This window comes from Balaenoptera physalus (assembly GCF_965194825.1).
Source record: "Balaenoptera physalus genome assembly, chromosome: 12".
NCBI lineage: Eukaryota > Metazoa > Chordata > Mammalia > Artiodactyla > Balaenopteridae > Balaenoptera > Balaenoptera physalus.
In genome coordinates, this window is record NC_138897.1 from 3698031 (window position 1) to 3721921 (window position 23891).

At 40.2% G+C, this 23891-nt stretch overlaps 1 long non-coding RNA gene across 1 annotated transcript in view; it reads right to left on the reverse strand.

The window, feature by feature from the left end:
- The window catches only part of LOC309639751, a 303099-nt gene extending 279474 nt beyond the window's left edge, over positions 1-23625 (reverse strand). The window contains exon 1 of the long non-coding RNA XR_014251836.1: positions 23074-23625. This is a non-coding gene — a long non-coding RNA (uncharacterized lncRNA). The remainder of the gene's footprint in view (positions 1-23073) is intronic.
- Positions 23626-23891: the final 266 nt, after the last annotated feature.

Sequence of the window (23891 nt, forward strand, 5' to 3'; positions counted from 1 at the left end):
AATTCAGGAAGATTGGACCCTACTGGTGAGATGACTCCAGAAAGCAGATTGCATTGGGAGGACTTTGTAAAGTAGCTAATGTTTCCTTTCTTGCAACGTGGTTTTCATCAGGGTGGAAGGAAGTGATGATATTTACATCTTTAAAGACACTGAAACTGGCCTGGTCCATGCTCTTAGTGTTGGCTTTTAGGTTAAGAAGTGGCCAGAGGTGAGATATCAATTCTCTCTCCACCCCTTTTTCCCCTCCTGTGGTTTTTAATCCTTGGAAGTGGCAGGCAACATTCAGGTCTCTTCTTGGATGTCTCACTCTCTGCATCTCCTCCATAGTACAGAGAAAGTTCTCTTCATGTGACTTTTAGATCACCCAGTGATAGCTACTGTATATGTGCTTTCCCCCTGAAATTTCAAGAAAAGCTGTTGAAGGAAAGAAGAAGAAGAAGATGAAGAAACAAAAGTCTTATCTCTCTCAAGTTTCTGCTCTTGCAACAGAAAGCCATGGATTTCGAGCCCTGATTTACGACCTGAAACCCTAGAATCTGAATCTTAGTTCCAGTGGATCTTTTTATGATCTCCCTTCAAAGAAAATATAACTCAGCCTCATGAGATAATATAGCTCAGTTTTAATGAAGGAGAGGATCAGAATAAAAGAAATGGACCTTTTATAAAAAATAATTAAAAAAGGAAATCTTATCAATATTTCTAATTATTATCCTAGTACAAGTAAACTTACATTTAAGAGAGTGAGGAGTTGTTGATGAACATACTTTAGACTCAGACAGCCCTGAAGCTCCAAGGAAAACACAAATAGATTTGTGTAAGATCAAGAATTCGCTTAGCCATTGTTTTCCCTCTTTTCTTTGACTGGGTCTATTAGTTTTATAAATTTGGAAAAGATCAGTTATTCCTGTCTCATTTTGACATTCCAGGAAAGGAAAAAGAGATCCTGTAATGTCCAGTCCCAATTTCTCTGAGCGCTTCTCTTTCTGGTGTGTTATCTAGAGTTATGTTTACCATACATTTGAACACAAAGTAAAGATACAAAGCATTTTTTCTCATTTGTTAATTTATTCATCTGAAAAGTCTACTATGGAAAGCTCTAAAAGTTAAGTTGCTTTTAATTTTAAGCAGATGAATTATACTTATTGAGAACTAATTTAACTATTGGTTTCCCTATAGTAACATTTTATCATGTTTTAGGCCACAACGATTCCCTACCCTCAGCTCTTTCTTTCATGCCAGACCATTATCAAAAAAGTGTTACGATGTTAGAGTCTATAAAGCACTTTTATTTCAACTGAATTTTTTTAAAAAAACATAAGAAAAGAAAAGAAAACCTTTATGTCACATAGTAAGTGATACAGTCTTTTAAGATGACAGACTTTATGGTTTCTCTACCCTTATAAGAAAGAAAAAAATATTGACCCATTTTATCTTCTGTGTAATGGGTCGGCTGAGTGAAAAACAGTTTCAATCTTCCCAGGCATGCTGATGGAAAGTGAAAAATGATTTTTCCCAGTGAAAAAATGAGTTCCTAGGATGCTAGGAAGGTGTTAGGACACCATGATGTTTGCTGACACACGAGACAAACATTTAAGCTGTTTTGCAAGTGTGTGACCTGGGAGAGAATCCTGAGAAAGGAAATTTAGGAGAACCGGGTAAGGACAAGTCTTCCCCACCCTTCTCTTTGACATAATAAAAATCTTCTTTAAATCAGGTTTTGACAGAAGGAATTCAGACAATGGCAGTGTGAAGAAGCAAATCATCTCCCACATAAATAATATGAACGCATATAAAACAAGGATTTCAGGGCTCTAAAGACTGACCAAATTTAAACAACAAATTGAGAAGTATTTATCGCGAAAAACTACTAAAATTGGGTAAAAACTGTAGGAATATCTGGCCCTCTCACTTGGGACTGGTTCCATCCCTTCACCCCCACCCAGTTCATGACCTAGTAGATTTACCAGGGCAGGAATGGCCCTGAAAACACCCTGCTGCCACGGAGAAGAGGACAGTCAACTTGGAATGGAGGCTGAAAACTCAAGATGGCATAGTCATTAAATGCAACAAACTTATTAAGAAATGAGCGGGGAAACCCTACAGCTTTTCTAGCCCAGGTTGCAGTCTCGGTTAGGACAAAGATCAGACCAGCAGAAATTAGATGGGGAGATCTTAGAAATGAGAAGGCCATAGAGGGAGAGAGATAAGCACCCTGCACATCTCTGGCTGGCTAGAAACAATGCTCACGTGCAAGGGAGACTGGAGAGGTCTGAGAAGAAAGTAAAAGCTGAGACTTATTGGAGAAGTGGCTGAACTCGGGGTGTGCTCCCCAACTCACACACAGATTGATTGGCAAGGGTGAGATGCAGGGCATTTGAGCACAACCTCTGCCCAAATCATTGGCTGATCACTCAGCTATGCAGACACAGGCGTAATCCCACAAAAGTCAAAATGTTGAATTTAGGAATGCAGAAAAAACAGTTCTAAGAAGGCAGTTCATAGCAATAAACACCTACATTAAGAAGCAAGAAAGATCCCAAAGAAACAACCTACAACTCTGAAGAAGAAGAAGCTGAGCCCAAAGTTAGCAGAAGAAAGGAAATAATCCTTCTCTTTATATGGAAGTCAGAGTATTCAAGTTCTCAGAACTGCTGAACATGACCAATTTATCAGGAAGTGAGTCACAAGATAAACTTCTGGCTGTAGTTCTTGATGTGCTTTTTAATATACTTGCAGATACTACCTCTCATCTGGAATTACAAGGTATACAGTTTGCTATTTTCATGATGTTTACATAAAGAGCTAGAAATGGCAGAGTGAACTTCTGCTCATCTTAATGATATGTAGATCAATCCGCTCAGGCACCAAATGCTGCTCATGTATAATTCCTATAGATAAAAGCCAATACAACAAACATCTAATACAATTATCTCAATCAATTATTTCTTTTAACTCCTCTGAATTATGATGTAGATGAAACAAGTTAGGCAGTTACTATCAATTTTTAGTATTTCAAAATGTTTTCTTTTCGATGTTGAACATATGCAACTTATTCTTTTCACAATAATTTTTTTAGTTATGACTCCAAATTATGACATATACAGTTTATAATTTTGAGTCCATTTGACACATAAGGAAAATAAGGCAGACAATAACATGAATGACTTGACAAGTTCCATAGGTAAGTACTGAGAAGGTTGAACCAGAATTAAAAGCTCCTAATCTACCCATTCTAAGTGTAACCTCCTAAATCTGACAAAATTACTTATACACAGCCTTCTGTCATCATTGGAGGAATTGGCTAGAACAGAGGCGTATGATATGGAATCATACATAAAAGCCTAGAGAACGTAATGATGGAACGTGACTGCTTCACCCAGTAACATTTGATTACAGTCTAGACTCATTAAAATAGTGAAATCGACTTATTTGCCCTTGACCAGCATTTTTTAATGGGATAGGATGGAAATAGGATAGGATATAATAGATTAGGATGGATTAGGTTTGAATAGCAATAGAATAGAATAGAATAGAATAGAATAGAATAGAATGGAATGGAATGGAATGGAATGGAATGGGACGGGACCGGACGGGATGGGACGGGACGGGACGGGACGGGATGGGATGGGATGGGATAGAATAAAACAGAATAGATTGAATGCATCCTATACATTAAAAAATGAAATGAAATTCTTATATATGTGTTCTGGGCTATGTTGCACAGCATCTTTCTAACTATAAGTTGAAGGAAAATATTTGCCTAATGTACCATTGGTATCTGGCTGTCCACATGTTTCAAATCATCATGAAACCCTTTGTATCCCTTTAAGATCCAAATCTGTTTCATGCTGTCAACAATAAGGGAATAAGAAAGTTCAGCCACTTCTACTTAATTATATGCATATACTGTATCATTAGAAAATGATTCAGTAAGGCTGTTTGGAGAGAACATAACTAGGTTGAAAGGGTACAAAACTAAGTGTAGTATAAGATAGAAAATCTGGTCAAACATTCGTACATTATTTGTATTTCTACCTCTTTATTCATACCTTGGATGATCAAATAGTTTGATGGATTTGCTTTGTTTTAATTATACTAATCACATTTGCCACACCCATATGACTCAAAATAGAAGCTCCTGAACCCAGGTGTTTAGGAGAAATATAACATTTTCATTTGGGCTTGTCTAACCATTACTTTCCAGTATCTATTGGTTGATGATTAGTTTTCTAAAAGTCACAGGAAGAAAGAACTCACTTCTTTCTTTTGTTCCATGTACACTTTTCTCTGTGCATGTATATGCCTGTGTGTGTATGCATGGCAGTGAGAGATTTTTAAAGGGAGAGAAAATGACAGCCATGGCAAGAGAAGGGTCTCAACCACTGTGGATAAATCAATCCATCAAAAAAAAAAAAACCAAAAAAAAAAACCAATTCTGCCATGAAACTTAATCACTAAAGGTCATGTCGGGGAGTAAGGAACAGATTAAATTAGCATAGTATTAGATATGGAAAATGATTTCTGTCAAAATCATCTTTACCACAATTATAATATGTTAATTACGTATTTCATTAAGGAAGCTGATTATGGTTCACGGATGAAATCATGCCTGCAAGACACCTGGAAGGGGCGGCGGAGCCTGACACCGTCCTCTTGCTCCTCCCGGCACTTTCCCTCCATCTTCTCCGCCTCCCCCTCCTCCCTCTAACTCTGTCCCCCCAGTTCTCCTTTCCCCCTTTTCCATCCTCCTCCTCATCGGCTCCCTGTTTTATGCCATCAGCAGTGATGAGATGCTTCCATCTTTAAGTTGATCTCATGTAGGGACTCCTGGTCTCATGGTACAGCATCGTCCAAGTGAGGGCACTGTGGCCACTCAAAAGCCATTGTGAGGATCTTCAGTTTTGCTCCCTTTTGGTTTTTGTTTTTTAACTTAATTTTTTATTTTATATTAGAGTCTAGTTGATTTACAAGGTTGTGTTTGTTTCAGGTGTACAGCAGAGTGGTTTAGTTATACATATACATGCATCCATTCTTTTTCGGATTCTTTTCCCATGTAGGTTATTACAGAATATTGAGTAGAGTTCTCTGCACTATACAGTAGGTCCTTGCTGGTTATCTATTTTATATGTAGTAGTGTGTGTGTGTTAATCCCAACCTCCTGATTTATCCCTCCCCCCAGCTCTCCCTTTTGGTGACCGTAAGTTTGTGTTGGAAGTCTGTGAGTCTCTGTTTTCACGCTCAGGTTCAGCTCATCTCTTTGTCCAAGATGCTCTGCTCTCCTTTCCTCTCCCCGCTGCCCACCACCTCTGCCAGGAGGTGGCCTGACCTGCGGGGCCCCGGTGGGGACTGCCTGACGGAGCCCCACTGTCTCTGTCACGGTGGCCTGCGACGGGCTGCAGCGTTTATGTGGCCCACTTTCAGGATGCCCGCTCTGTCATCAGGATGCGGGGCTGAGGCTAACGTTAACAGCACTTCGTAATCCTGTCCTGGGAAGCGGCCACAACGAAGACGGCAATGAGGACGTGGAGTCAAGGGTGGCCCAGGGATACTTGGGATCTGATAGCCAATTATTTTAGTCAATAATCTGTGAGCCTTTTCCTCAAGATCATCCATTCACTTTTTTTTTATGATGGTCCAACATTAATTCATGGGGAAATGTACAAGTATTTAGAATTGCAGAGTTTTATTATGTGCCTCATGTGTCCCTCGCTGGTATATCTTACGGAGCCAAGTCGCAGGGATCCAGGGCTGCATTTCGGTGTCCTCTGCAGTGATGTCCTTTTGCACTTAGATACATCAAGCATGTTTTAAGGGGAGGGGGGCAGAAATAGGAAGACCTCATGTTACACTCTATGTGCTCATTTCCATGCAGGGTCGTAAGTCAGACCAGGCTCAGCCTCCACCAGCAAACGAAGCAGAAAGCAGGGTAGGTGACCAAAGGGAGGGGCTTATTCCCATGCCCATGGGAAAAGGTCCTTGGGGAGACCCCCGGGGGTGAAGGCTGCTACAATCCGTCTAGTATCTCTTTCTAATATTTCCCCGAGTGGACCGCCTCAAGGCGCGTGTGCCCTTGTGAGGGCAGATATTGCCCCACAGAATAATCTTGGTTAGAATTAAGCAAAATTGTCAAGAAATACTTAGTCATCACAAGAAAGACTGTCTCATACAACTGTCCCTTTGCTTTCCAACAGTAATTACTTTAGTAATTAATCTCTGTCATTTAACTGTATTACATTTTGAAAAGAGAAAATGGAAGAAAGACCGGTTTCAAACTCATTTACATCACAGTTTAAAATCCCAGGATAGGGTGAATCAAATGTCAAATTTAGCCCTTTCACATTTTCTAAAATAGTCTCATTCTAACACCCAGTCCAATGGAATCAAAAGCAAGACTCCGAAGTCACCTCTTCCTGAAAGGCCAGGCTTCAAAGGCAATATGGCTTCAAATTCTTCATGGAAATCCTCCTGGCTTGTTCCAAGGTGCTCAGAAATACAATTAATAAGCCCATTGAGGAGAGCAATAGGAAATCTCTTCTGCCCAAAGACCATTTAGGCTGCTGGTAATGTCAATTGCCTATAATGTGGCTGTAGCATTTGTTAATGACATCATCATACAGTAAGTGAATAAATCTGTTCCAGCAATCTCCTTTAATTCCTTTTCACCTCATTTCATCTTTTCAAATTAACTTGTTTGACCTTGTTTATTGTACACCTCATTATACTTAATTTTCAAAGAAGTGCTTTTAATATACTGAAATTTTCCTCTATTTCTTATTCGTTTTTTAATATTAGTAAGAGCACATGTATTACCTTTCTTTTTAATAGCAACCTTTATTAATGAAATGCTTCCCATCATAGACTACACAAAAATTTACAATATATATTTTTTAAAAATCTGATTTACTTCACTCATCAGCAAGGTATGCCACTAGCTTGTTTAAATAGAAATTCTTCAGACGTAATAATCCATAATAAACTTTAAACAAAATCTTCCTCATTAAGAACTGCACTGAAAATGTACATGTCTGTTGCTCTCAATGTAGAGAAGGCTAATATCAGATATGTGATTGGACTGAGGACTCGTTCAGGCATTTTTCTATTAGATAGTTGGATAATACTTATGTGAGCAAATGAGTCTGCATTTATTTGTCTAATAAGGTAGATGTTTGTCTCTTCCACTAATGTACAATTCAGATAGACATTACGATTCCAGTATTCAATATTCAATTAACTTGTTTCTTCAACTAGTACAAACCATTATTATTTCAGTTGCTTTGTTAGACACAGAAAAAGAGCAGAACTTAAATGTGTGAAGTGGGAGGAGATTGAAAATGTCTGTGTGCAGAAAAAGAGAGTCAGTGAAGTAGGAGGCAAGAAGGACGGGGAAAACGAGGTAGGGAGGGGGAAGGAAGAGGAGGAACAGTGGTGATGGGGTGAACGCCTTCCCATCACACTACTTCCTGTGGTCTGACCGGAAGGGTATCTCTGTCCCCGGACTTCCTGAAGGGCTGTGTGAGCCATCCCTGCAACCCACGGATGCACGAAGACAGTGGGCAGGTGATGTGTGTAGCTTACCTGCCTTGCTGACTGAGTCTGGTTTATCTTGAATAAAAGAAAATTAAGAGTGCTTTACAATATTTATCGCACCTGCTCCTCTGTTCGGTTTTGCTTTTGCTTTTTTTGGCTTGATGAAGATGAAATAAAACTTTATTGAAATGGTTGAGATACTTCCGGCGTAACTTACCACATGACCTTAGAGCTCTGACAGAGTGTTTCAGGTTCCTTAGCAAGTCTTCATCGCTTTCTGGCAAAAAAGCAGAGCCGGTATTTATATAGGCCCAGAACCTCCTGATTAGACAAGGCTTACAGTTCACACAAATATATGGGAGATTAAGGAAAACAAAAAAGCCTCTTGCCAATTGACTTGCTACGTGAATACGTATCAGGGCACAGTGAATCAAAAGGCTATGAGGTTTTTGTTAACAAGAACTGACTGATCCTTAAAAGCTGGGTTCGCCCCCCACTCCTCCTCCAGAGTGAGCTCGTTATCCTGGCAGGCTGGACACTGCACCAGCACGTTTGTCTCTCCCCCTCTTCTCCCCAAATCAAAGATCAAAGGCTGCATTTGTAAAGCAAATAGTTGGAGAGTTACAGCCGGGTTTGATGAAAACCCACTCCAGGCCTCTTGGGAGATATTACCTTCCTCATTATTCCACTGATTGGCCTTATTTCATCCAAGGATTACTGCACATTCTCCTGACGGCTGATGAGCGGCTTCATGAATATACAAAATAATCCGGCGGCACTGGGCCAGCACTGATTATTGTTGTGAAACTCGGAAAAGCTGCTTCAAATGAGCTGCTAGAGATGGTGGAACCCTTCCTCCCCGTCTTCCATCTGATTTTACCACAAGGATCCTTATTAGGCTATTTTTCACGTGTCTGTAAGAGAAAGAGAAAGAGAGAGAGATTGCATCTAGTTAAAAATGATCAGGGAATTCTGGGTACCAGATGTTTTTTGCTTAATATTGCAAAATGCCTTTTATTAGATTACGTGGAGCACTTACTAACTACAGTTAAACTGCTTTGCAGAGAAACCCGATGGGAACGGTGCCCTAAATAGCTTTCCTGGGTTTGTTTTTTTTCCTTTCCTTTCTTTTTTGTGCATATTCTCCAATGTGTATGTGCTTATTCACAGTTCCCTCTCTCTCTCTCTCTCTCTCTGTGTGTGTGCGTGTGCGCATGTGTGTGCGTAGCTGGCTAAGTCACTTGGGAGACAGGAACTGCGGATATGAAATTATCAAGGACTGTTACACACTGGCCTGGAATAATTTAGCATCACACTGAAATCCAGTCTCTTTGGCCAAAGTACTTGGCCAAGGTGTTAATGAAACAGTAATGGTAGAGAGCAAAGGTGTTTATTTTCAGATTCAGTCAGGCAGAAACAGCTTTGACATAAACCACCTCTGATGGCTCCAATCTCCTCTGATGGGTTCAGACTTGGATTGAAGCCACTTTGGGGACAGAGCCTTTCCTTTCCTTTCTACTTATTATGAAAAACCCATCGGATACTGTAGAGACCCTCTCTACCCCCAGAAAGCAGCTTTGGCAGGAGATAGGTTTCAAACAGAACCAGGGGCCTTTCATTTCCATCCTAAAAATGTATTTATTCCCCTTGTGCTGAATCAGAAAGTGTATCTCCAGTTGGCTTTCTCTACCCTCTAACCCAGTCAGAACGCTTGATTCACAGCATTGCTAATTTAATATCTGATAAACAAGGTTCTGTGATTGTCGTTTACAACTGGGCACACTTGTTTTTACTGATTGTGAACTGCTGAACTTTTCTGGGCAATAAATGTCTTATCCTGCACCGTGCAATATGTCACATGCCACAAATGACCATCACAAGTGACTCTGGGATGCTTCCTACCACGCTGGCCGGAGAATCTTCCAGCAGATCTATTTCTGGGCCAGGAGGAGAAATCTTCTCCACCAGCTTTGACAATGACAGCGGTTTGCTCTGTTTTGACTAAGAGGGGGCTGCCTTTTGGGGGAGACACCAGTTGTGAGCGAGGTAAGTAGAATCCCGTTCTGGGTGAGTCTGCAGTTGGCGCAGAATCCTTTCAGAAGGTTATTTATTCTGTTCATGGGGCTGCATCTCTCCCAATCCATTCGACTCCAGAGATACAGGGGGGTATATGGGGAAGCCTTTTAAACACATAAAGCAACGTACACACATGCAAGGTATTATCATTCTGATTACATACCATCAATCTCATTGGAGAAAAACTATATGTATATGTATAACTGAATCACTTTGCTGTACACCTGAAACTAACACAGCACTGTAAATCAACCATACTGCAACATAAAATAAAAATTAAATGAAAAAACTACCCACTGTCATTTCATATTGAGGACAAATTCCATGTGGGTTTTCGGGGGCAGTTGTCAGGGTCTGATGTCTGTAGGGGGTCCAGTAAAATTCTAAGCCCTAGATACTTTCTGGTCCAGTCAGAAAATGTCCTTGTTCTTTTAAACAGAAACAGAGTTGGTGTTGGGGAAAGCCTGTCGGGCAGACTCCATTGCTGACAAGCTCAGCTCCATCTTCACCCTGTTGCTCCACAGAACCATCACGGCACAGTAATTTAATGAATCTACATTTCATGACTGAAGTGATAAGGATGAAACGTTTTAAAATAACCAGAAGGTAGATACACCAAAAAAGCCTGATGAAACATTAAATGAATGTGGTGCAACACATTATCTCTGCTTCTGCACATCCAAAAAGCGCAATGAACTAAAACATTGCATTAGGCCAAGAATAAAGCTAAAAATTAAATTGGCTCAGAAAGATCTAGGGTAGTTGTTTCTGCACTTTGAATGCAGTAAATCTGGTCATTTAATCTCATTCTTCCTCCCTCTGATGTGCACACTTAAAAGGACACAGGGCTCACAGGGAAAAGGTGAGAGAAAGGGACGTGGCTACGATTCTGCCCTTAACTATTTACCTGATGCCAGAAGGCAAGGGACGAGTCAAATTAATGTTGGCTTTTTTTTTCTACTGTAAAATTGCCTCCATTTTCCAACATTTAAGTGCAGTGAATGTCAACAAACATGAAATATGAGCAACTTTGTAAAAGATGGGAAACAGACCCAATAAAGGAGACGTATTCAAAAATATAATACTGCCCCTTCAAATCAATAAATAAAGACAAGCATTTCATACACTAATGCATTTATCTATGACCATTATAAATTAGTTGCTTGCCAGAAAATACACTTCTTAGCACAAGTGCCATTATTTAAAGTTGTCTATTTAATGCACACTTAGTATATTTCCTCATCCAAAGCTTCTCTGCATAATTAGACAACATCCATTCTTAAAAACTAAAGTAGATGCCAAACATGCAATACATAAAGCATGACGTTTTACAAATTTACATCTTCAAAAGTTATGTGTGGTTTCAGATAAAAGAAATTGCAAAAAGATCACTCTATTATGATGGCCCTAGTTTCGTTGTGTGTACTTGCCCAGGGTGAGCTGGCAGAAATGTGAGCCGTAGGGCAGCCATTCTTATTCAACCTCAGTGAATGCATATTTTCTAGGGTGATTCTCTGAGCAGGACAAGTGGACGGTGGGCTTTTACTAACGTGCTGAATTGTGCATGAACATCCTGTCTTGGGTTCCCAGGTCATCTGAGGACAGCATTAGGGACACTCAAGTCTCATCAAGGTCTTGGTTGCCTTACTTGCTCTAATTGATGGCTCTGGATCAACACTCTTCTTATTTGCAAGGACCCAAAATAGGCCTTCGGGGAAAAGGTTCAAGGACTGACTCTTGAGCCTCCACATTCCACCGTCTCCTTCCTTAAGGTTCCCTATTTTCCTTTACCAACATCCCCACTATTTTCCATGTTTCTCTATTATCGCATCTCCAAAGCCCACCATTGGCCTCTGCCATTGTCAGTTTCTGCACTAACAAGTTGACCCAAGTAATGTTTGACTCTTTGTCAGATCATGGCACTAGATAAGATGGCTATCTAGAGTGAGTTGGGGCATATTTCAACATGTAGTTACCAAAGCAACTCAGACAGTGGGCGTGGTGCCTAAATAGAAATCAGAGTGGTCCTGAAGTCATTAGAATTGGTGCAGCTCAAGATTATCTTTGAGGAAATGCTCTTCTTGCCTCTCATGTAATTCAAGTCAATGTCACTCCCCTCTTTATCCCAAGGGGACCTGTTACCTATCTGGAGATAGTAGATGGGAGAAGCCCTGAGAGATCATAGAAGCTAGTGAGTATAATAAATATACATTTTATGCTGTGTAACTCCATGACTTAAAGATGAACAGATTTTACCAAACAGATAATTTTTCTTTTCACCTCTCTTTTTCAGGTATTTTTACAATATGAGAATTTAATAACTATCCAAGAACGCCCTGAGTCATCTTTGTCACAGGTGGCATCAGAAGATGGATAAAGAAGATGTGGAGGGACCTTAAAGATGGCAGAGGAGTAAGACACGGAGATCACCTTCCTCCCCACAAATACATCAGAAATACATCTACATGTGAAACAACTCCTACAGAACACCTACTGAATGCTGGCAGAAGACCCCAGACTTCCCAAAAGGCAAGAAACTCCTCACGTACCTGGGTAGGGCAAAAGAAAAAAGGAAAAACAGAGACAAAAGAATAGGGACGGGACCTGCACCAGTGAGAGGGAGACATGAAGGAGGAAAGGTTTCCACACACTAGGAAGCCCCTTTGTGGGCAGAGACTGCCGATGGCGGAGGGGGGAAGCTTCAGAGCCACGGAGGACGGTGCAGCCACAGGGGTGCGGAGGGCAAAGCGGAGAGATTCCCGCACAGAGGATCAGTGCCAACCAGCACTCACCAGCCCGAGAGGCTTGTCTGCTCACCCGCTGGGGTTGGCGGGGGCTGGGAGCTGAGTCTCGGGCTTCAGTCGGATCACAGGGAGGGGACTGGGGTTGGCGGCGTGAACACGGCCTGAAGGGGGCTAGTGCACCACGGCTAGCCGGGAGGGAGTCCAGGAAAAGGTCTGGAGCTGCCGAAGAGGCAAAAGACAATTGTTTCCGGGTGCACAAGGAGAGGGGGTTCAGAGCACTGCCTAAACGAGCTCCAGAGACAGGTGCGAGCCGCGGCTATCAGCGTGGACCCCAGAGACGGGCATGAGACGCTAAGGCTGCTGCTGCCGCCACCAAAAAGCCTGTGTGCAAGCCCAGGTCACTATCCACACCTCCCCTCCCGGGAGCCTGTGCAGCCTGCCACTGCCAGGGTCCCGTGATCCAGGGGACAACCTCCCCAGGAGAACACATGGTGCGCCTCAGGCTGCTGCAACGTCACGCTGGCCTCTGCCGCCACAGGCTCGCCCCACATTCCGTACCCCTCCCTCCCCACGGCCTGAGTGAGCCAGAGCCCCCAAATCAGCTGCTCCTTTAACGATCCTGTCTGGGCGGGGAACAGATGCCCTCAGGCGACCTACACGCAGAGGTGCGGCCAAATCCAAACCTGAACCCCAGGACCTGTGTGAACAAAGAAGAGAAAGGGAAATCTCTTCCAGCAGCCTCAGGAGCAGTGGATTAAATCTCCACAATCAACTTGATGTACCCTGCATCTGTGGAATACCTGAATAGAAAACGAATCATCGCAAAATTGAGGCAGTGGACTTTGGGAGCAACTGTAGACTTGGGGTTTGCTGTATGCAACTGACTAGTTTCTGATTTATATGTTTACCTTAGTTTAGGTTTTAGTACTTGTTATCATTGGTGGATTTGTTTATTGGTTTTGTTTTTCTCTTCTTTTTTTTATTACTTTTTATATTTTTTATTTTAATAATATTTTTTAATTTTTAATTTTAATAACTTTATTTTATTTTTTTCTTTCTTTTTTTTCTCCCTTTTCTTCTGAGCCATGTGGCTGACAGGGTCTTGGTGCTCCAGCTAGGTGCCAGGCCTGAGCCTCTGAGGTGGGAGAGTTGATTTCAGGACACTGGAACAACAGAGACCTCCTGGCCCCATGTAATATCAATCAGGGAGAGCTCTCCCACAGATCTCCATCTCAACACTAAGACCCAGTTCCACTCAACGACCACCAAGCTCCAGTGCTGGACACCCCATGCCAAGCAACTAGCAAGAGAGGAACACAAACCCACCCATTAGCAGAGAGGTTGCCTAAAATCTTACTAAGTTCACAGACACCCCAAAACACGTCACCGGACGTGATCTTGCCCACCAGAAAGACAAGATCCAGCCTCATCCACCAGAACACAGGCACCAGTCCCCTCTACCAGGAAGCCTACACAAGCCACTGAACCAACCTTACCCACTGGGGGCAAACACCAAAAACAACGGGAACTACTAACCTGCAGCCTGAGAAAAGGAGACCCCAAACACAGTAAGTTAAGCAAAATGAGAAGACAGACACGCAGCAGATGAAGGAGCAAAGTAAAAACCCACGAGACCAAACAAATGAAGAAGAAAGAGGGAGTCTACCTGAAAAAGAATGCAGAGTAATGATAGTAAACATGATCCAAAATCTTGGAAATAGAATGGAGAAAATACAAGAAACGTTTAAGAAGGACCTAGAAGAACTAAAGAACAAACAAACAATGATGAACGACACAATAAATGAAATTAAAAATTCTCTAGAAGGAATAAACAGCAGAATAACTGAGGCAGAAGAACGGATAAGTGACTTGGAAGATAAAAGAGTGGAAATAACTACCGCAGAGCAGAAAAAAGAAAAAAGAATGAAAACAGTTGAGGACAGTCTCAGAGACCTCTGGGACACCATTAAATGCAACAACATTCACATTATAGGAGTCCAAGGAGAAGAAGAGAAAAAGAAAGGGACTGAGAAAATATTTGAAGAGATTATAGTTGAAAACATCACTAATATGGGAAAGGAAATAGTCAATCAAGTCCAAGAAGTGTAGAGAGTCCTATACAGGATAAATCCAAGGAGAAACATGCCAAGACACATATTAATCAAACTATCAAAAAGTAAATACAAAGAAAAAATATTAAAAGCAGCAAGGGAAAAGCAACAAATAAAATACAAGGGAATCCCCGTAAGGTTAACAGCTGATCTTTCAACAGAAACTCTGCAAGCTAGAAGGGAGGGGCAGGACATATTTAAAGTGATGAAAGAGAAAAACCTACAACCAAGATTACTCCCCCAAGCAAGGATCTCATTCAGAGTCGATGGAGAAATTAAAACCTTTACAGACAAGCAAAAGCTAAGAGAATTCAGCACCACCAAACCAGCTTTACAGCAAATGCTAAAGTAACTTCTCGAGGCAGGAAACACAAGAGAAGGAAAAGACCTACAAAAACAAACCTAAAATGATTAAGAAAATGGTAATAGGAACATACATATCGATAACTCCCTTAAATGTAAATGGATTAAATGATCCAACCGAAAGACATAGACTGGCTGAATGGATACAAAAACAAGACCCACATATATGCTGTCTACAAGAGATCCACTTCAGACCTAGGGACACATACAGACTGAAAGTGAGGGGATGGAAAAAGATATTCCATGCAAATGGAAATCAAAAGAAAGCTGTAGTAGCAATTCTCATATCAGACAAAATAGACTTTACAATAAAGATTATTACAAGAGACAAAGAAGGATACTACATAATGATCAAGGGATCAATCCAAGAAGAAGATATAACAGTTGTAAATATTTCTGCACTCAACATAGGAGCATCTCAGTACATAAGGCAAATGCTAAGATCCATAAAAGGGGATATTGACAGTAATGCAATAATAGTAGGGGACTTTAACACCCCACTTTCACCAGTGGACAGATCAACCAAAATGAAAATAAATAAGGAAACACAAGCTTTAAATGATACATTAAACAAGATGGACTTAATTGATATTTATAGGACATTCCATCCAAAAACAACAGAATACACTTTCTTCTCAAGTGCTCATGGAACATTCTCCAGGATAGATCATATCTTGGGTCACAAATCAAGCCTTGGTAAATTTAAGAAAATTGAAATCGTATCAAGTATCTTTTCCAACAACAACGCTATGAGACTAGATATCAATTACAGGAAGAACACTCTAAGAAATACAAACATATGGAGGCTAAACAATATGCTACTAAATAACCAAGAGATCACTGAAGAAATCAAAGAGGAAATCAAAAAATACCTAGAAACAAATGACAATGAAAACACAACGGCCCAAAACCTATGGGTTGCAGCAAAAGCAGTTCTAAGAAGGAAGTTTATAGCAATACTATCCTACCTCAAGAAACAAGAAAAATCTCAAATAAACAACCTAACTTACGCCTAAAGCAATTAGAGAAAGAAGAACAAAAAAACCCCAAAGTTAGCAGAAGGAAAGAAATCATAAAGATCAGATCAGAAATAAATGAAAAAGAAATGAAGGAAACAATAGCAAAGATCAATAAAACTAAAGGCTGATTCTTTGAGAAGATAAACAAAATTGATAAACCATTAGGCAGACTCATCAAGAAAAAAATGGAGAAGACTCAAATCAACAGAATTAGAAAAGAAAAAGGAGAAGTAACAACGGACACTGCAGAAATACAAAGGATCATGAGAGATTACTACAAGCAACTCTATGCCAATAAAATGGACAACCTGGAAGAAATGGACAAATTCTTAGAAAAGCACAACCTTCCAAGACTGAATCAGGAAGAAATAGAAAATATAAACAGATAAATCACAAGCAATGAAATTGGAACTGTGACTAAAAATCTTCCAACAAACAAAAGCCCAGGACCAGATGGCTTCACAGGCGAATTCTATCAAACATTTAGAGAAGAGCTAACACCTATCTTTCTCAAATTCTTCCAAAATGTAGCAGACAGAGGAACACTCCCAAACTCATTCTACGAGGCCACCATCACCCTGATACCAAAACCATACAAAGATGTTACAAAAAACGCAAACTACAGGCCAATATCACTGATGAACAAAGATGCCAAAATCCTCAACAAAATACTGGCAAACAGAATCCAGCAGCACACTGAAGGGATCATAAACCATGATCAAGTGGGGTTTATCCCAGGAACGCAAGGATTCTTCAATATACGCAAATCAATCAATGTGATACACTATATTAACAAACTGAAGGATAAAAACCATATGATAATCTCAATAGATGCAGAAAAAGCTTTCGACAAAATTCAACACCCATTTATTATAAAAACTCTCCAGAAAGTTGGCATAGAGGGAACTTACGTCAACATAATAAAGGATATATATGACAAACCCACAGCCAACATCATTCTCAATGGTGAAAAACTGAAACCATTTCCACTAAGATCAGGAAAAAGGCAAGGTTGCCCACTCTCACCACTATTATTAAATATAGTTTTGGAAGTTTTAGCCACAGCAATCAGAGAAGAAAAAGGAATACAAATTGGAAAAAAAGAAACAAAGCTGTCACTGTTTGCAGATGACTTGATACTCTACATAGGTAATCGTAAAGATGCTACCAGAAAACTACTAGAGCTAATCAATGAATTTGGTAAAATAGCAGGATACAAAATTAATGCACAGAAATCTCTTGCATTCCTGTACAGTAATGATGAAAAATCTGAAAGAGAAATTAAGGAAACACTCCCATTTACCATTGCAGCAAAGAGAATAAAATACCTAGGAATAAACCTAATTAAGGAGAAAAAAGACCTGTATGTAGAAAACTATAACACAGTGATTAAAGAAATTAAAGATGATACAAACAGATGGAGAGATATACCATGCTCTTGGATTGGAAGTATCAACATTGTGAAAATGACTATACTACCCAAAGCAATCTACAGATTCAGTGCTATCCCTATCAAACTACCAATGGCATTTTTCACAGAACTAGAACAAAAAATTTCACAATTTGTATGGAAACACAAAAGACCCTGAATAGCCAAAGTAATCTTGAGAAAGAAAAACAGAGCTGGAGGATTCAGTCTCCCTGATTTCAGACTATACTACAAAGCTACAGTAAGCAGACAGTATGGTACTGGCACAAAAACAAAAATATAGATCAATGGAACAGGATAGAAAGCCCAGAGATAAATCCACACACATATGGTCACCTTATCTTTGATAAAAGAGACAAGAATATACAATGCAGAAAAGACAGCCTCTTCAATAAGTGATGCTGGGAAAACTGGACAGCTGCATGTAAAAGAATGAAATTAGATCACTCCCTAACACCATACACAAAAATAAACTCAACATGGATTAAAAACCTAAGTGTAAGGCCAGACACTATAAAACTCTTAGAGGAAAACATAGGCAGAACACTCTATGACATAAATCACAGCAATATCCTTTTTTGACCCACCTCCTAGAGAAATGGAAATAAAAACAAAAATAAACAAATGGAACCTCATGAAACTTAAAAGCTTTTGCACAGCAAAGGAAACCATAAACAAGACGAAAAGACAACCCTCAGAATGGGAGAAAATATTTGCAAATGAAGCAACTGACAAAGGATTAATCTCCAAAATTTACAAGCAGCTCATGCAGCTCAATATCAAAAAAACAAACAATCCAATCCAAAAATGGGCAGAAGGCCTAAACAGACATTTCTCCAAAGAAGATATACAGATTGCCAACAAACACATGGAAGGATGCTCAACATCACTAATCATTAGAGAAATGCAAATCAAAACTACAATGAGATACCATCTCACACCGGTCAGAATGGCCATCATCAAAAAATCTACAACCAATAAATGCTGGAGAGGGTGTGGAGAAAAGGGAACCCTCTTGCACTTTTGGTGGGAATGTAAATTGATACAGCCACTATGGAGAACAGTATGGACGTTCCTTAAAAAACTAAAAATAGAACTACCATGCAACCCAGCAATCCCACTACTGGGCATATACCCTGAGAAAACCATAATTCAAGAAGAGTCATGTACCACACTGTTCACTGCAGCTCTATTTACTATAGCCAGGACATGGAAGCAACCTAAGTGTCCATCGACAGATGAATGGATAAAGAAGAGGTGGCACATATATACAATGGAATATTATTCAGCCATAAAAAGAAATGAAATTGAGTTATTTGCAATGAGGTGGATGGACCTAGAGACTGTCATACAGAGTGAAGTAAGTCAGAAAGGGAAAAACAAATACCGTATGCTAACACATATATGTGGAATCTAAAAAGAAAAAAAAAAATTGGTTCTGAAGAATCTAGGGGCAGGACAGGAATAAAGACACAGACATAGAGAATGGACTTGAGGACACGGGGATGGGGAAGGGTAAGCTGGGACGAAGCGAGAGAGTGGCATTGACATATATACACTACCAAATTTAAAATAGATGGCTAGTGAAAAGAAGCCACATAGCACAGGGAGATCAGCTAGGTGCTTTGTGACCACCTAGAGGGGTTGGATAGGGAGGGTGGGAGGGAGACGCAAGAGGGAGGGGATATGGGGATATATGTATACATTTAGCTGATTCACTTTGTTATACAGCAGCAACTAATACAACAATGTAAAGCAATTATACTCCAATAAAGATGTTAAAAAAAAAAAAAGATGTGGTCCAAATATACAATGGAATATTACTCAGCTATAAAAAACCACGAAATAATGCCTTTTGCTGCAATATGTATGGACATACAGATTATCATACTGAGTGAAGTAAGTCAGACAGAGAAAAGCAATTATTATATAATATCACTTATATGTGGACTCTAATTGAAAATGATACAAATGAACTTATTTACAAAGCCGAAACAGACTCACAGATCTTGAGACAAAATTTATGGTTACCAAAGGGGAAAAGTAGGGGGAAGTGACAAATTAGGAGATTGGAATTAAATATACATACTACTATATATAAAATAGATAACCAATAAGGACCTACTTTATAGCACAGGGTACTCTACTCAATATTCTGTAATGGTTTATATGGGAAAAGAACCTGAAAAAGAATGGATACATACATACATAGATATATATATGTATAAACTGCTTCACTTTGCTGTACACCTGAAACTTACACGAGATTGTAAATCAACTCTACTCCAATAAAAATTTTTTAAAAGAACTGTAAAGAAACAGAAAATTGTAAAATGAAGAGAAGAGGAGAGCTTCTGGATGCGGTATCTACGGAGTCAATCTCTCGGGCAAGATAAGAGTGTAAAGAAGAGGATTCCTGATGTGTTCTGACGGGGATCTGGGCAGATAGAATGAGTCGGCTGTGCAGTGGCCAGCCATACCCCACCTTGTCTTCCTGGTTAACACACAAATTTTGTTCACCTTCCAAGCGCCTGGTCCTTCAAGATTGAGAGAATAACATGATTTTTTCTGAATCCAAGCCAATCATCATTATCTCATTCCAGTTGTTCTTGTTAATTTAGGCTCACGTATGTGATACAATCTTCGCCATTCCAAGTCTGCTGGGCTAGGAACATGGTTGCCCCCAACAACGTCACATAAGCAGGGACCTTCTATTCTTATGTCTTTGGACATACTTTTTCCCTTGATCTGCAAGAACTATCCTGGGACCAAGTCCACAACCCGAGGATATCAGAACAGAAATACAGGGAGAGTCTGTGTCCTCAGTCCTGCACTGAAATCACCTTATTCCTCAACTTCTTGTTATTCCTGATAGTAAATATCACCATTACTTGAGATGCATTTAGTTGTATCTTCCTTTATGTGTAGCCAAAAGCATCCTAAATGATATGGACTTAGAGATACACCAGGAAAAATGGGGGCTGAGTGGATGTTCCTTAGTAATAAAGAAGGGGAGGAGAAGGATCTCAAGTTAGGCAGTACAAATTGACGGAGGCTCTTGAGCAACCGGCAGGATAATGAACGTGAATGCAGAATGCAGAAAGATCGTGAAATCTCCACATGGCACCCTTGAACGCAGCTCCTTGGTCCGCTGGATTGGAACTCCCTCAAAGTTGCTGCCGAGGTTCTGCAGAAGAAAAGCAAGAAGGATTCAAAATCTTATCTGGAAGACAGTGACACGTACAGACGCGGGCAAGTGTGTCATGCTGAAAACGAATTAACGTATTTCCAATTTGTAAAAGTATTAGTGCAAATAATTTCCACCTAATGAAAAAAGCTCATTAGAATAAAATGGTAGATTGGAACTAGAAAAATAGCTCTTTATTTGTAATTGGTTCAGGCCAACTTTGTGAAGGAGGTGAATTTCCAAAAGCTCCCTAGAAAAAAGACACCCTTTCCCCCATTCACCACCTACTCATCTGTTCTAGATTATAAACTCGTAGAAGATGTGCAGGTGTTTTTCTCATTAGTTTTATGTAGCACCCAACATAAAGATTAATAAAAGAGGCCACTTTCCCTAAGTACCATCTTCCTTTCTGTTTAATTATGATTACTTGACCAAGTTCCCATAGATTTCTGGCTTTTGCACATTTACTTACCCTGTTCTGACAAGAGCTGGCTGCTCTCAGACAAGATAAACAATGACTGGAAACTAAAAAATAAGTATAAGATGCTGGCTCTGCCTTGCTGTGCACCACTTGTGGTCTATTTATTGACATTAAATCTTAAAACGAACAGTATTTATTGAGAAAACCACTGGGTTTCCCAAGAGGCAGAGGCAGCAAGAATCCAGCAGGGGACAGAGAGGGAGGTGGAGGTATAGTGTGAGAAGGGATTCACAAGGGAAGCTTCGGCTAGTGGGAGGTGGGCAGGGTGGTAGAAATGTGCTTTACTAACCTCTAGTTCTTATAGAAAAAGAATCTTAAGACCCACTGCCACTGCAAGAGAAGCACTTTCTTACAAGTCACTTTGGCTGTGGCCAAGCACTATATACATGGAAGGTGTTATTACTATCATGCTGTCCCTGTCTTTTCTAAATTTGCCTACCCATCCGTAGTGAACTAATGCCTTCTTTCCCACAATTTTATGTGGAGAAGCTGATTATGGTGCAGCTGAGATTTCCATTCATTGTTTACCTTCTAAAATACAGCTAATGTAATAAACTGAAGGATATGCTCCTGCTTTATTCTCTTTACCAATGGTGAACGCACCAAATTCAACAGAAACCCTGGGAAGTTTTGTCTAGGACACAATGACATACCTTATTATCTTTAGAAATGAGGACAGGATTGCAGTTACATTGTATATTTCAATATCTGAACAAGTCCTAGGGTCCTATTACTTCCATGTGCCATGTGGTTTTCCATTAACAAAACCCTGCATGATCTCATAAGACTGTGTGGTAGAGGAAAATGCACTGTTCTGGAAAGAAGAGACGTGCCTTCATGCCCCACCTCCGACCCTTATCCTCTGTGTGACCACCGTGGACAAGTCATTTAAACTCTTACCGTGGCATGAATTCACAGTCGTAAATCTGCTCAGTAAGAATGTTACTTGCCTTTTATTTCCTTAAAACTAATTGAGTTTAACATAAAGGACTAACCTGGCGAGTGTCTGGCCTCCCGGTTCACCCATGAGAGGTGCAACGCCCAGCTGATGCAGCCTTTTGGAAAGCTTTACTCTTTTGCTTCTGGGCGCACCAGGGACTCAAGACTCTTTACGAAGTTTGAGGAACCCAGTGTCCCCAGCTTAGCCACCCCACCCTGAGTTCTCACATCTTCCTGGAGAGACACTGGGAACCCAGAAGATGGCCAGCCAAGACACTCTATAACCTCCACCCAGTCTGGGGAGCTAGCTTTCTGTTCTTCTCTGGCTTCCTTCCAGGGCATTATCTTCTCCACTTTCCTTTGTGCATAAAGGCTCAGGAGAGGCAGGCTGAGGGTCCTCTATACAATTTGGTCTCCCATCACCCACCGCCCTTCTCTGCTAGAAAGAACATGCAACAAGGGCAGAGATTTTCATCTCTGCCTAAAATATTAGTATCTAACACATAGTAGTGTTCAATAAATAAGTGTTAAAAAAGTGAATGAGTGAAAAAAGCTGGCAACCTAGGGCAACAATACCCAAAGGGATTATGGAGTGCTTATGAGGAATTGCAGTGTGTGTGTACACACACACACACACACACACACACACACACACACACTTATTAGGTTTATTTAATTACGTACCTAGCTTCATCTACTAGTATTCGGCACTCATTGTTTCCGTTTTTTTTTTTTTTCATGGAAAGGCATTTTATTTTGTTTTTTATTTTTTATTTTTAACATCTTTATTGGAGTATAATTGCTTTACAATGGTGTGTTAGCTTCTGCTTTATAACAAAGTGAATCAGTTATACATATACATGTGTCCCCATATCTCTTCCCTCTTGCATCTCCCTCCCTCCCACCCTCCCTATCCCACCCCTCTAGGTGGTCACAAAGCACCGAGCTGATCTCCCTGTGCTATGCGGCTGCTTCCCACTAGCTATCTATTTTACGTTTGATAGTGTATATATGTCCATGCCACTCTCTCACTTTGTCCCAGCTTACCCTTCCCCCTCCCCATATCTTCAAGTCCATTCTCTAGTAGGTCTGCATCTTTATTTCCGTCTTGCCCCTAGGTTCTTCATGACCATTTTTTTTTTTTTTAGATTCCATATATATGTGTTAGCATACGGTATTTGTTTTTCCCTTTCTGACTTACTTCACTCTGTATGACAGTCTCTAGGTCCATCCACCTCACTACAAATAACTCAGTTTTGTTCCTTTTTATGGCTGAGTAATATTCCATTGTATATATGTGCCACATCTTCTTTATCCATTCATCTGTCGATGGACACTTATGTTGCTTCCATGTCCTGGCTATTGTAAATAGAGCTGCAATGAACACTGTGGTACATGACTCTTTTTGAATTATGGTTTTCTCAACGTATATGCCCAGTAGTGGGATTGCTGGGTCGTATGGTAGTTTTATTTTTAGTTTTTTAAGGAACGTCCATACTGTTCTCCATAGTGGCTGTATCAATTTACATTCCCACCAAAAGTGCAAGAGGGTTCCCTTTTCTCCACACCCTCTCCAGCATTTACTGTTTGTAGATTTTTTGATGATGGCCATTCTGACCAGTGTGAGGTGATACCTCATTGTAGTTTTGATCTGCATTTCTCTAATAATTAGTGATGTTGAGCAGCTTTTCATGTGCTTCTTGGCCATCTGTATGTCTTCTTTGGAGAAATGTCTATTTAGGTCTTCTGCCCATTTTTGGATTGGGTTGTTTGTTTTTTTAATATTGAGCTGCATGAGCTGCTTGTAAATTTGGAGATTAATCCTTTGTCAGTTGTTTCATTTGCAAATATTTTCTCCCATTCTGAGGGTTGTCTTTTCGTCTTGTTTATGGTTTCCTTTGCTGTGCAAAAGCTTTTAAGTTTCATGAGGTCCCATTTGTTTATTTTTGTTTTTATTTCCATTTCTCTAGGAGGTGGGTCAAAAAAGGATATTGCTGTGATTTATGTCATAGAGT